This window comes from Callorhinchus milii, unplaced genomic scaffold (genome assembly GCF_018977255.1).
Source record: "Callorhinchus milii isolate IMCB2004 unplaced genomic scaffold, IMCB_Cmil_1.0 Scaffold6, whole genome shotgun sequence".
In the NCBI taxonomy this organism is placed as follows: Eukaryota; Metazoa; Chordata; class Chondrichthyes; order Chimaeriformes; family Callorhinchidae; genus Callorhinchus; species Callorhinchus milii.
Window position 1 is genome coordinate 5,841,134 of NW_024704747.1, and position 13,141 is coordinate 5,854,274.

General features: G+C 43.2%; 1 protein-coding gene and 1 non-coding gene across 2 annotated transcripts in view; both read left to right on the top strand.

The window, feature by feature from the left end:
- The window catches only part of gtdc1 (glycosyltransferase-like domain containing 1), a 161,697-nt gene that overhangs the window by 104,193 nt on the left and 44,363 nt on the right, over window positions 1–13,141 (top strand). The window lies entirely within an intron of this gene.
- Window positions 13,032–13,104, top strand: trnav-cac. Its single transcript has one exon. It is a non-coding gene; the product is annotated as a tRNA-Val (tRNA).

Sequence of the window (13,141 nt, forward strand, 5' to 3'; positions counted from 1 at the left end):
CTGCTGTTGTCTTTTTTGAGTCAATTCCCTTTTAAAAGGAGCATTACATCTTAATTGGCTTTGTTGGTGGTAAAATAAATGGTACCTCCAGCTCTGTTCCAGGCATGTTAATTTTTATAATGCTGCCAGAAACAATTATACACGAAATGGGGAGTGGAAATCTTTTGATACTGATTTCTAGCAGAGCAGGATTGACCTTCAAACAAGATCTGCTATTTGCAACGTGGATTAAATTCACCAATTTGTTAATAATAATAATAATCCTTGCATTTGGTATAGTGTCTTATCATGTCTTCGAGACATCTCAAAGCGCTTCACAGAATATACTGTAACGTGAATTGACTGCATATTTTGTGGCCAAAACACGGCAGACAATTGTGCACAGCAGTGTCCCACAAACAGTCGTGGATTGAGTGACCCAATTTATTATTATTATTTTTTTGAAGGAATTATTACCCTCGGAAAAGCGACGCGCCAATCGACTAACAACCGGCTTCCTTTAACTACTGCGGGGTAAACCAAGAGGTGTGGAGTAAAGAAACTTGCCCAACGTGTTGCCCTGCCCAGGAAAATCTAGCCCAGGTCCTCTCGCTTGCGAGGCGAATGCACTATCCAATATGCTGCAGGACTCCACAAATTCCTATTGCCTCTTACCTGCAGCTGCGTTTTAGGTCAGGCGGACGTCTCAAAGTGCTTCACAGGGTTTCCTGTAAAGTGTAGTGATTATGAGGCTTTCTGCTTCTCCAACATGTGTAATATGCACCACTTCAATTCTGTCCTGGTTTGTTCTTGGGGAGCTAATGAAATAGTGTTTCACTGAGAGTACCACCTGCAAGTGAAGCCATAAATTTGGGACCCAGATAAACTTAGCATTGCATCGGAAAAAAATTGAAAAAGAATACGTTGCATTGTAGACATTTTGTAGAAATTACAACACAGAAAGAAGCCATTTGGCCCATAGAGCCCAGGCTAATGGTATCTCCTCCCTCGACAGCAATGTACTGTACCTAATTCTCTGCTTTTTCCTCCATTTGCTGTGTGCAACTTAGCTGCCCTAGTGCCTACAAAATACACGGTCACTGCACTTTACAGTAAATCCTGCGAAGCACATGGAGACCATTAAAAAAAATGGTCACTCAATCCGCGACTGTTTGTGGGACACTGATGTGCGCAATTGGCTGCTATGTTTCTCCCACAAAATGCACAGTAGCTTCTGTGAAGCACTTTGAAATGTCTCAAAGACATGAAAAGGCACTATATCAAATGCAAGGACTATTATTATTATTGTTATTATCCTCCTGACATGAAAGGCTCTATATTAGATGCAAGGGATATTATTTTTATTATCCTTTCAAATCGTTTTTTTTTCAAATGCATATATAATTTTCTTTTAAATGTTGTTATGATGTTTGCTTCAATAGCCACTTGTAACAAAGCATTCCATGTCCTAATAACCCTCTGAATGAAACAAAATATAGCATCCTCCTTAATTCTTCCAATGTCATTTCTATGCTTATGTCCCCTTGTTACCAATTCAGCCACCAGTGGGAATAATCTTTCACTATTTACCCTCTATTTTCGAGGCATTGCTGTACCTGCACTGGCACAAAATGTCTCCTGGTTGCTATTAACCTAGATTTTTGTTTGCATTAGCATCAACACGTTGTTATTCAGACATTCTAATCTCACATCTGTGTAGCGTTCCCTCAATGAAGTGCACAGCAAGCAGACCCAAGTCACTGGAAACTCGACCAAAGAATACCAATATTGTCAAATAGCTGACAGACAAAGCCAAGCAGCCTTCAGTGATAACTAAACAACACTCTGTGCTGTACCTGAGTGGTCTTGCAGTACTGTTGCAGGGTTTAAATATTACTTAATGTATTTTATTCACTGTTCTGCAGTTATTTTTCATTTGCCGTTTAGGAGGGAAAGGGTCATCAAGACCTGACCTCCTAGTACTGTTAATTATGGGAGTGTTGGTTGCTTTGTTTGAGGTGAAGTCCTTTGTATGTGGTTCCGTCCTTTGTCACTGGATCTGTCTGTCTTCGCCAGGCAGATTCTGAAGATCCCTTAACACTCTCCGAAAAAGAGAGGGAAGCTTCTCCCCCTGATGCCCTGGCCAACAATCTTCCAGATCAATAATAAAAATAATAATCCTTGCATTTGATATAGTGCCTTATTACGTCTTCGAGACGTCTCAAAGCGCTTCACAGAATAGAATGTAAAGTGAATTGTCCGTACATTTTGTCGGTGGAAACGGCAGCCAGTTGCGCACAGCAGTGTCCCACAAACAGTAATAATAATAATCCTTGCATTTGACATAGCGCTTTTCACGTCTTCTAGACGTCCCAAAGCGCTTCACAGAATATACTGTAGTGGATTGATTGACCAAATTAAATGGTCGTTCCCCATGTGGCTGTTTGTGGGACCTGTATCTGGGCAAAATGGCTGCTACTTTGGGCTAGAAATTTAGTCGGTCGAATTAGTAACAATTTCCTGTGAATCACTTTGATTTGTTTCAACCTGAAAAGGCGTTGCAAAATTGTGTGTCTGTTCCTCCTTGGCAATCGTGCTTTAAAACCCAACCAAATTCTATGATAAACGAGCTAATAATATTGCAGGTATAAATATTTTCAGCCCTCTTATTAGAAGAGCAATCTTGGTTTAAAAATCGCAATCTTTACGGGGGAGATGTTAAATGGTACATTATGTGCACTGTGAACTCTGAAGGAGGCAGAAATCACCAACAAAGCACTGGAGTAAATGGTAATAAGCAGAATTAAGGCACGGAGAGCTTCTGTTTACAGTAGGAACCAGTAGATGTGAAATAGAGAATAATGGGTACCTGGGAGTGATTACAAGGCAGTAATCTAATCGAGCGCTTCAAATGACATCATAAACCATCAGGGTGAAGCTCAAGTGGTTTATAAGAGTCATCTGAACCCCGCGATTCGATTACGCCTTTCAAATTGCTCCCTGGGATCTGTTGTTGTTTATAATATATATCGCTTTAATTTCAGGTGGGAATTTTTGTCTGTCATTTATTTTTTGTATGTGGGGGGCGGGGTGGAGGGGGATAAATCAGGTTTCTTTTGTTGCTGCCAACATCAGGTGACCCAAAAATAAGTGATGTTGCCATTCGGGTTATTGATGCGTTATACTTCTGACGATTAGGGACAAAACTGTGTTCATTTCCAGCCAGTTTACCATCAGTTGGTTCCTGGAAATGATTGTAGATGGTATGAACTGTGTTGCTTTGATTATGAGCAGCAAATACTCCGCCCCCCACCCCCAAAATGGTTTAACCGAAACGTATTCGAGAGTGGCTTTTGATAAACTCATTCGGGTAAATGCACGTAAAGCAGATTCAGGTCAATATCTCTTCCAGAAAAAAGAGGAGGGAGTTTCTCCATCTGTCCTGGCCAACAATACCCCAGATACAATAGGTCATTCACATCCTGGCTGTGTGTGAGACATTGTTGTGTGCAAATTGGCTTCCATGTTTGTGTCCAATTATATATAGTCACTACACATTTCAGTGAATGCTTTGAAGAGCTTTGAGCCACACACACAAGCACGTGAAAGGTTCTAGACCAAATGCAAGGATTTTTATATTATTATCTTTCCAACTTCTATCCATGAAGAGGAGCTTCACAATGTTACACTCTCCTGTGTACTGTGAGACTCAGTGTGTGTAGCTGGCAATGTACCTTTGAACACTTGCATGTAAATGATGAAAGGATGATGAAGAATGTCTGTGTAGAAATGCTGGCAGGCATCTGAGTGTGTCCGAGAGCACTTTTGTGGGTAAAGAGCTAATCAAAGCATGGCTGCAGACAGGATGGAATCCGATTCTCTTCCAGTCTGCACATGGAATATGATTGAGATTGATTTGAACTAGAAACTGATGTGCTTTCCTTTGCATGAACAACTCTAAGGCAGTTTACAGATACCGAGGTTTTATTTACAGCGCTTGGACATTTGGTTGTACAGTACATTAAAATTTACATTTATACAGCGCAGTTCACTTCAGGAGAATGCTTCAAAGTGTTTCTCACTGCTGTACAGTCACCCCAGCCATTGGGGTGGGAACTGAGGAAGGTGTGAAGGGGATAGATGACAGAAAGCATGGTCAGTGAGGTAAGTCTTGAGGTGTGCTTTGAACTTGGGGAGGGAGAGGGGGAGTCGGAAGGACTACAGATGGTGTTCCAGCGAGGGGGGGCAGTATGGCAGAGAGTAACTGAGAAACGTTTAACATTTGACACATTATTGGCCTAGTACAGTACCGGTGCTGTTGGTGCTTATTCCTGTAATGGTGATGTGGCAAGCTGGTGATACACTGTGAGAGGACGTGGGGAGGACAAAAAAAACTTTTCCTCCAGCTCTAATAATCTCCCTTTAAAGGTCAAGCTCGTGAGCTGAAATGATTTACAGGACATCAAGGCTATCATCACATCTGCTGCAGCAGATTGTTAGGAGCCTCTGATGGACTGGTGGGCAGTGTTCTGGGAGGTGCAGCACTGGGCTATGCAGACCAGAGCATCACAAGTTTGACTGGTATTTCTAATCAGAATCCTTGCATTTGACTTGGCGTCTTTCACATCGGGAGGACGTGTCAAAGCACTTTGCAGAAGTTACCGTAAAATGCAGAGAATGTGCATTGTTTTAGGCAAACGGGGCCACCAATTTACACACAGCGATGTTCCACAAACAGCTGTTGAATTGAATGATGAATCTTATCTGGGGAATTATTGGCCAGGACACCAGGAGCAACTCGTTTCTCTTTTCGAATAGTGCTATGGGATCTTGAACGTCCACCTGAACAGGCAGACTGACCTCTGAATGATGACACCTCCAACAATGCAGCACAACTCCAACCCCATGAGGGGTAATAATCCCTTCAAAAATGAGATGACCCTTAAGGAACCCCTTCAACCGTGGTCTCGTCTCTCACTTTCAGATAAATATCGAGAGATTTCATTCAACCGGCTGGTAATCTCAGTGAATATGAGCCTTTTTTTTTCAAATTGGCGAATCAGTGAACAGATTACTGAGAATAAAGTTTAAATGATGAATAAACAAAAATGATTGGAAGGAAATAATTGCAGGAAATCCCTGTGTTTTTAATTACAGGAAACCCTTTATTTTTTAATATGAACCTGCGCAAGTTTATAGTTGGTGGATACTGTTTAATGCTGCATTTCCCCAAACAATGAGATATTTTAATAAATACAAAAAAAGTCTAATTTTCCATTAATAAATTGATCCCGAAAAGTGTTTCATGATTGAATTCCATTCCGTTGCAGAGGTCTTGGGTTCTGAAGTCAGCTAAACTGACTGGAATTTTTTCGGGGGTGGATGTAGGGGGAACTATTGTTTAAAAAGACCATTGAGCAGACTTTCAAATGTTCATATCCATGCAGTGAAGTGGAATGAAATCTGGATTTTTCTCCCCTTCTGGATTAATTTATTAGTGAGAGTGCTGCTGAATTTAATGTGTATTAAAGTGTTTATTTCTGGAGAAGGATGCAGCACCTGCAAACACACAGACACACACATCCAAATAATAATAATAATAATCCTTGCATTTGATATAGCACCTTATCGTCAGCTTGCTGCAACATCTCAAAGCGCTTCACAGGATATACTGTAAAGTGTATTGACTGTGTATTCTATGGGCAAACAAAAAAGACACACACAATCATGTGAACAATATATATCAGTCATTTCTTGAGAATCTCTACTCCAAGCTCCACACCCTGTACACAAGCCTTCCAGGATTTTCCTTTTGCCCAAGTTTGCCTTGCCCTCCTCATATGGGATTGGTTGTTTGACCCATTGGTCTGAACACTCATTGCTCTCTCTATGTCGTATGTTCCTGACCAGTTCCTTCTCTCATGTATGTTCATTGCGATTTGTGGAACTCTGTTCCCTTCACATTTTTACCTTGCTCTCTGTATTATTGTTCACATTTCCCACAATACTGCATAACAGTGTTCATCCTTTGCTTTGCCCACAAAATATACAGTGAATTCATTTTACGGTATATTCCATGAAGCGCTTTGAGACGTCTCAACGACGTGATAACAACAACAACAACTTGGATTTATATAGCGCCCTCCACGCCGGACGGTGTCTCAGAGCACTTCACAGTAACGGATCCCGGGGCTGAGCCAGGGGGAGGGGGAGGAAGGTGATCAAAGGCGCGGTCGAAGAGAAAGGTCTTCAGCAGAGACCTGAAAATAGGAAGAGAGGGAACGAGGTGAAGGGAGTAAGGAAGGGAATTCCAGAGCCTTAGGGCACAGTGGCTGAAGACACGGCCACCGAGGGTGGAGCGGAGGACTTGGGTGACGAGGAGGAGGCCAGCCCCGGAGGAATGAAGGCAACGGGAACTGTTTTGAGGAGAGAGGAGGTCAGAGAGATCGGGGGGTGCAGAGGAGTTGAGGGATTTGAATACAACTGTGAGGATCTTGAAGTCGTTCCTCTCTGGGATAGGCAGCCAGTGCAGTCTGGCAAGGACTGGGGCGATCGGAGAGTGGAGTTTGGTGTGGGTGTGAATGCGGGCGGCAGTGTTTTGAACGATCTGGATTTTGTGGATGGTAGTGGATGGGAGACCGGCGAGGAGGGCGTTAGAATAGTCCAGCCGAGAGGTGACAAGGCATGGACTACGGTTTCAGCGGCTTTCGGAGAGAGCTATTGGCGGAGACAGGCGATGCGTCAGAGATGGAAGAAGACGGTGCTGGTGAGGGACCGGATGTGGGGGAGGAAGGATAATTGGGGGTCGAACCTGACGCCTAGGTTGCGAACGGGTTCGGAGAGTTTAGACGTTGACGAGAGCCAAAGAGTATGGCTTCCATCTTGTCAAAGTTTAGATGAAGGAAGTTTGCACTCATCCAGCCCCTGAGATCTGATAGGCAGGCTGACAGAATATCAGGGGCTGGGGGTTGCAAAGAGAGGTGGAAAAATAGAGTTGGGTGTCGTCCGCGTACATGTGGAAATGTACGCCATGTCTGCGGATGACATCCCCAAGAGGGAGCATGTAGGTCAGAAAGAGGAGGGGGCCAAGGGTGGATCCTTGGGGTACTCCGCAGGTAACCGGGTGAGAGCGGGAGGAGAAGCCGTTTGTGCAGATGTACTGCTGGGGGTTTGTGAGATAGGACTCGAACCAGGCGAGTGCGGTCCCACTGAGGTGGATGACGGAGGAAAGACGGTGGAGGAGGATGGCGTGATCGACTCTGCCAGGAGGACAAGGAGGCAGAGGGAGCCCTGGTCACAGATAGAGAGGATGTTGTTTGTGACTTTCACAAGCGCAGTCTCTGTACTGTGGGCGGAAACCGGACTGGAGGGGTTCGAAGAGGGAGTGGGAGGAGAGGTGTGCGCGGAGTTGATTGGCAACAATGCGTTCTAGGACTTTTGCGAGGAAGGGCAGGTTAGAAATAGGGTGGTAGTGGCTGGGGTTTGAGGGATATAGGAAAGGTTTTTTGAAGAAGGGGTTAATGACAGCAGTTTTGAAGGGGGCAGGGACTGATCCGGAGGAGAGGGACTGGTTGATGACGTCAGCCAGTAGTGGGCAGAGGAGGGGGAGCTGGGTGACCAGCAAATTGGTGGGGAGGGGGTCGAGGCAGCAGGTGGTGGGTTTCATGGAGGTGATGGTGGGTGAGAGGGAGGAGGGAGAGATGGGGAGGAAGGAATGTAGGATGGGGGTGGTGGTAGGAGCAAATTATAGGGAGGGTGAGGGGGCAGAGAGAGCGTGGTGGTGGGTGACAACACGAGGTGGATGAGGCTGCCTGGCGGATGTTAAGTATTTTAGAAGAGAAGACGTCCATGACCTCCGGTGGACTGTCAGGCCAGTTTTCTGCCATCTGCGCTCAAGCAGCCGGGTTTGGGTTTTTAGGCGGAGGAGATGGTTGATAAGTCGCTATATCAAATGTAAAGATTATTATTATTATGATTACTTTGGTGCTTCTGGTGCATTCTGGTCCAGACCTGCTGCCAGGCTGCTGCCAATCATACAATGCTGTGCCCAGCATGTCTTTAGCATGTCTTTGACGGGCAGCCTTCTATAACAAATATCAGTCATTACATGCCCGTATCCACCGAGACTTTTTGGGCCTCATCTGAAATTCACTGAATTCTGAACATGCCATTCGACCCCTTTTCACACCCAATCCTCTCCCCCAAAGCTGTGTTTACAATACAATACAACATTACATTTGTAAAGTGCCTTTCACGTCGGGAGGACGTCCCAAGTCACTGTCCGTCATACAGTGCTGTGACAGTGTTTGCCAACTTGTCAACTGTTCTATTGCTTGGTGGCTGAGTAAGAGCTCCTCATGGCAGGTTGGCGAGAGGCACCTTCTCAGTTGGACTAACCAGCAGTGTTGGAGACCCCAGGAGCTGGTTGACCAGCTGGCCAGTGAGATTTCCCAAGTTTTTCATTGAAAAACGGAGGACTGTGGTCAAAGAAAAAGGGAATATCTGGCTCTGAGAAAATAAGCCAAGCCCACTCTCCCACCCCTCCCCTCGTCTACCTCCCAGAAGTAAAGTGACTGGAATTGTCACCGGCAATGCAAATGAGTACCCTGAAATTTAACTTGGCTTGACCTTATTCAGATTTTAAGATGCAATGCAATGACTTCATTGCATGTCTTGTCTGTAGGCTGGAAGCCGAATGACTTTGGAGCATAAATCCTTTGTGTTTATACTGTGACAGTGTATGCAGATTTTTAAAAAAAATGCGTAGTCTCTTTGTAAACACAAGTATGTGCCAGTGGAATCACTAGAAGGGAGACAGATCTGTTTGTTTTTACACTTGAAGTATACATGAAATAAACTGTCCTCTACTTAATCACCACCTAGTTTTACCACATTTGCATATATTTGCATATTAATTGGACTCCAGATTAGAATTGGTTTTGTAATTTTAATTAAGTGTTCACAAAGGTAAAAGATTAAAAATGTTTAAAACATATTCAGACATAAATATCGGCAAGCCTTGTTTGATATTTTGCAAAACCAATCAGTTTAGAAAATTTCTTTTTTATGATAATTTTTTTATCATTTTGACAGATTATCGAGAAGTAGACTGCGAAAAATGTTAATTTATTTTTTTCTTTTCTGATAATTTTCAGAAGGAAAAGCATTTCACACTTAAGCACAACAAAGATCTATTGTTTTAACTGAATGCGACAGTTACAATGGTTGAATTTTATACCTAAATTAGTTGGAAATATTTCTCAAAATGAGTGCTCCGAGACGCTGCTCTGCATGAAGGGCACTACTTAAATGCAAGTAGTTGTTGTTGTTGTTGTTGTTATTATTGTTGTTGCTATTGTTGTTGTGATTAACATGCACTTGCACTTTGAGCAAACATCTCAAAGCACTTTACAAAGATACTTTACATCTGTTTGCGTATGTATGTTTATTCCTCACAAGTGATAAATAGTTGGTTCCTTCCACTAATACAACACGTGAATGACTGCTGGTGAATTGGGAACTTGAAACGAGGAAATGGGATGTCAACAAATGCCTATAAAAGTGGACCTTTCAGAAAATCCCTGTTCGAATCTAGTTTCTTGGTCTTCGTAGTGTAGCTTTGCTGCTGTGAGAGTGACTGAATGCTGGTAAATATTTGGAGCTGACTGAACACAGTCCTTGCAGTCCTTGCAAACACATCCTCCAACTCCTGCCGTACTACTTATTTGCGAATCCCTCTCCTTGATTTACGGCTTTGCAACATGGGGGCGGGGGGGGGGGGTCCCAAGTGAAATTTGCGTCCAGGTGTTTGAGAAATGGGCTGACCACACTCGACTGAGGACATTTTGCAGTAAGACTGCAGCATCCGAGTTTTGATACTGAAACTTTCACAGGATTACAGTGCTCCGAGATGCCAGATTGCAAAAATACCCGGCGCTACATGGAATGAACCAAAGGTTCCCAGAATGCAAAATGTTACAGCCCTGAATTATTGCAGATGTAATCTAGCCTCTGAAAATATGTAGAGCCGAATAAGTAAGCCATTTGGCTCAGCTTTTAACATACTCACTTCTGAGTTCAAGCCCCATGTTGGGGCTTTTAGATCATCTTCTAGGCTGTGTCTTCATTGTAGTATAGGGGGAGTATTGATTTTACAAAGATGCCATCTTTCAGATAAGATAAGATAACCAAGGTCCCGTCTGCCTGCTTAGGTGGATGTTAATGTTCCCATGAGACTATTTGAAAAGAGAATGGAGTTTGTCCATTCAAGTCTCAGTGTGGCTCAATTGGACGCACTCTCATCCAGAAAAGAAAAGGGGTTTCTCCTGGAGTCCTGGCCAATAATCCCCCAGATGAAATTGGTCATTTGCTTCATGGCTATTTGTGGAACATAGCTGTACGCAAATTTGCTGACAGGTACGTAGTCACTACATTGCACTTACAGTAAACTCCTTGAAGTACAGGTACTTTGAAATATTTTCACCACATGATATAAAACTATATCAAATGCAAGGCGCTTTTTTTTTTTGCCCTGGCCAACAATCCTCCCACTAAATTCAGTGGCTTTTTGTGGGACCTTTCTGTGCATAATTGGCTGCTACGTTTGCCTACAGAACACATTCGGCGACAACTACCTGTGAAGCGCTTTGAGACAGTTCGACATCATAGGCGCTACATCAAATGAAAAAATTATTATAATTGTTAGAATTATCACTGGTGATGAGTTGAGATATTGCGAGGATTAATTAAGCTGGAAATCCAGCGTCGAGGCTGCAATTGTGAATCCTGTCCCTCCAGCTTGTCCTCGCTTCAGAAGGACATTTAATTGGAATGCCCAAACACTTTGGGCAGTAGCAGAACAATTGTTCTTCAGGAGGGGGAGGAGGAACTAGTTTTGATCGCCGACATTGAAGAACAAAGCATTTTTCACCATCAGCATCGTATTGACAGGCCCTGAGAGTTGTCCCCTTTTTGCCAAGTCCATAACTAGATCTTAGAAGCAGCCTTGGCTGCAGCCTAACGACATACAGTATTGTACTTCAAAGGGACCTCTGGGATCATATGAAATGCTGTGCTACAAAGCTTGTGAATTTCAACCTTGCAGCAACCAATATGCCGTCCACATGTCGTGTGATCTCCAGGACTTTGACATTAGCGAGGTAGAGGTTTTAGATTGGCTCAAGGGGCTGCAAACCAATAGATCCCCTAGAGGCCGTTGAATTATACACTGTGATAGTAATTAGAGAGGCGAGGAAGCAGATTTATGAAGCACTGTCGGTCATTTTGAGGGAGTCAGTGAACACTGGAGAGGTTCCTGACCTGCTGGGAACAAGAAACATGGTTCCCGTATTCAAGATCAGAGGTAGAGAGATATCTGACAATGATAACAACAACAACTTGATTTATGCAGCGCCCTTCATGCCAGGCAGCGTCTCGGAGAGCTTAACAGTAGTGGAGCCTGACTCAGAGCCGGGATTCGGTGTCAGACAATAATATCTTGCATTACTATTGCGCCTCTCATTAAAAAAAGAGTGAGGACACTGAGTAAGGAAGTAAGGGAATTAAACACATTGACTAAATGCACGTCAAGGAGAATTGTTATTTTTAGGGGGGGTTTAAGGGCCAAGTGGCTTTGGTAGAGGGTTCCACAGGACATAGAGAGGGTAGGGGAAGAGTGAAGGATACTTGCTGGAATGTAGTGCTCGAGAAAATTGCCTATGGAGGCTGGAGACACACAGACAGTGGAGAGATTTGAAGAGTGGTCCGAAGATCTTCAACCTTATCCTCTGAAGAATGGGAGTCAATAGAACTTGGCAAAGATGAAGGTAATAGGTGTATGGAGCACATTCGGCAGGATTTCAGACCAGTTAAACCTTCTGGAAAATGGAATTCCGGAGACCAGCGAGGAGAGTGTTGTAAAAATCTATCCATGAGTTAAAAAAAATGGATAAGATGATTTTAGCGGAAGGGGAGAGGGTGAGGTAAAGGCACAACCTTTGGTCTTTGAGGCGAGTATGCCACCATCTGGGCCAGGCTGACACAAGGACATAATACATTATTATGTTGAACGCAATAGAGAATGTAAATAAGGAACAATGGTTCCAGGGCTGTAGACCTGATACCTGAAAGTCTGTCGCAGGAGTCTGATATTAGGTGTCTTTTTTTAAATGCAACTTAACCAGCTCTTTTATTGAATTAACAAATGACCCCTGATGTCAATTTGTGCACATTTATCAGTAGTTTGGTGCCATGGACTAGTGCCCAATAGGAACTAAGCTGTGTGTATCCAATCTCATTTCATTTGGAAACCTTATACGTGCCAGAAGAGAATTTCATCGAATTGGTCTGACTGCATTCGATCACAGTCAGGAGTTCTATCCTATTGCACCATTCAATCTCCCTTAAAAATCTTCTTTTTTTTCCCAGAATGGCACTCAAAAGGCTTTATTTTTCTTCATTATTAATTGTGGTGAGAGGTGGGGGAGCGCTGAAAATCCACATTGTTGATGTAACGTGAAATCAATCTCTTTTACTGGTAGAATCCATTGGCAGAGCAAGGTCTGGCTAACCCTGTTAAAGTTTGGAAGGTGTTTTTCATAAACTTCCACATGATAAACCAAGTTATTTGTACAAGAGAACTGTTCCCCATTCATTTGTCAAATTCGGAGCTCTGCTGAGTGCAATCTGATTTAGATTTGTACAGACTGTACAGGGAAATGGGTACAGAAAAGAGTTTGATGCAGACTATAAATAAGCATGGTTATTATAGACAGATCTAGACAGATCTATCTGTATGGAGTGCTTAAGGTCTCTGATGTACCATAAAAATTGTAGAAACAAGGTAAAGACTTTCTCCATTTTGTTACATTAGGGTCTCTGTCTTGGGAAGCGTTCAGTGGAAAATGTAAAGCTAGTAAATATTTTTATAGCTTGGGAAAACTTATATTGAATTTTTTAAAACTGATTTGTTCCATCAGTAGGTCAATAAAAATTAAACCCTTTCAATCTGTTGCCTTAATTTGCATTGTATTCAGAGAGCTCCATGATTGCGAAGTCCTGTAGCTCAGTGGTGAGAGCACTCGCCTCACAAGCGAGAGGACCTGGGTTCGATTCCCAGCGGGGCGAAACATTGGGCAAGTTTCATTACTAGCAGAAAGTAGGT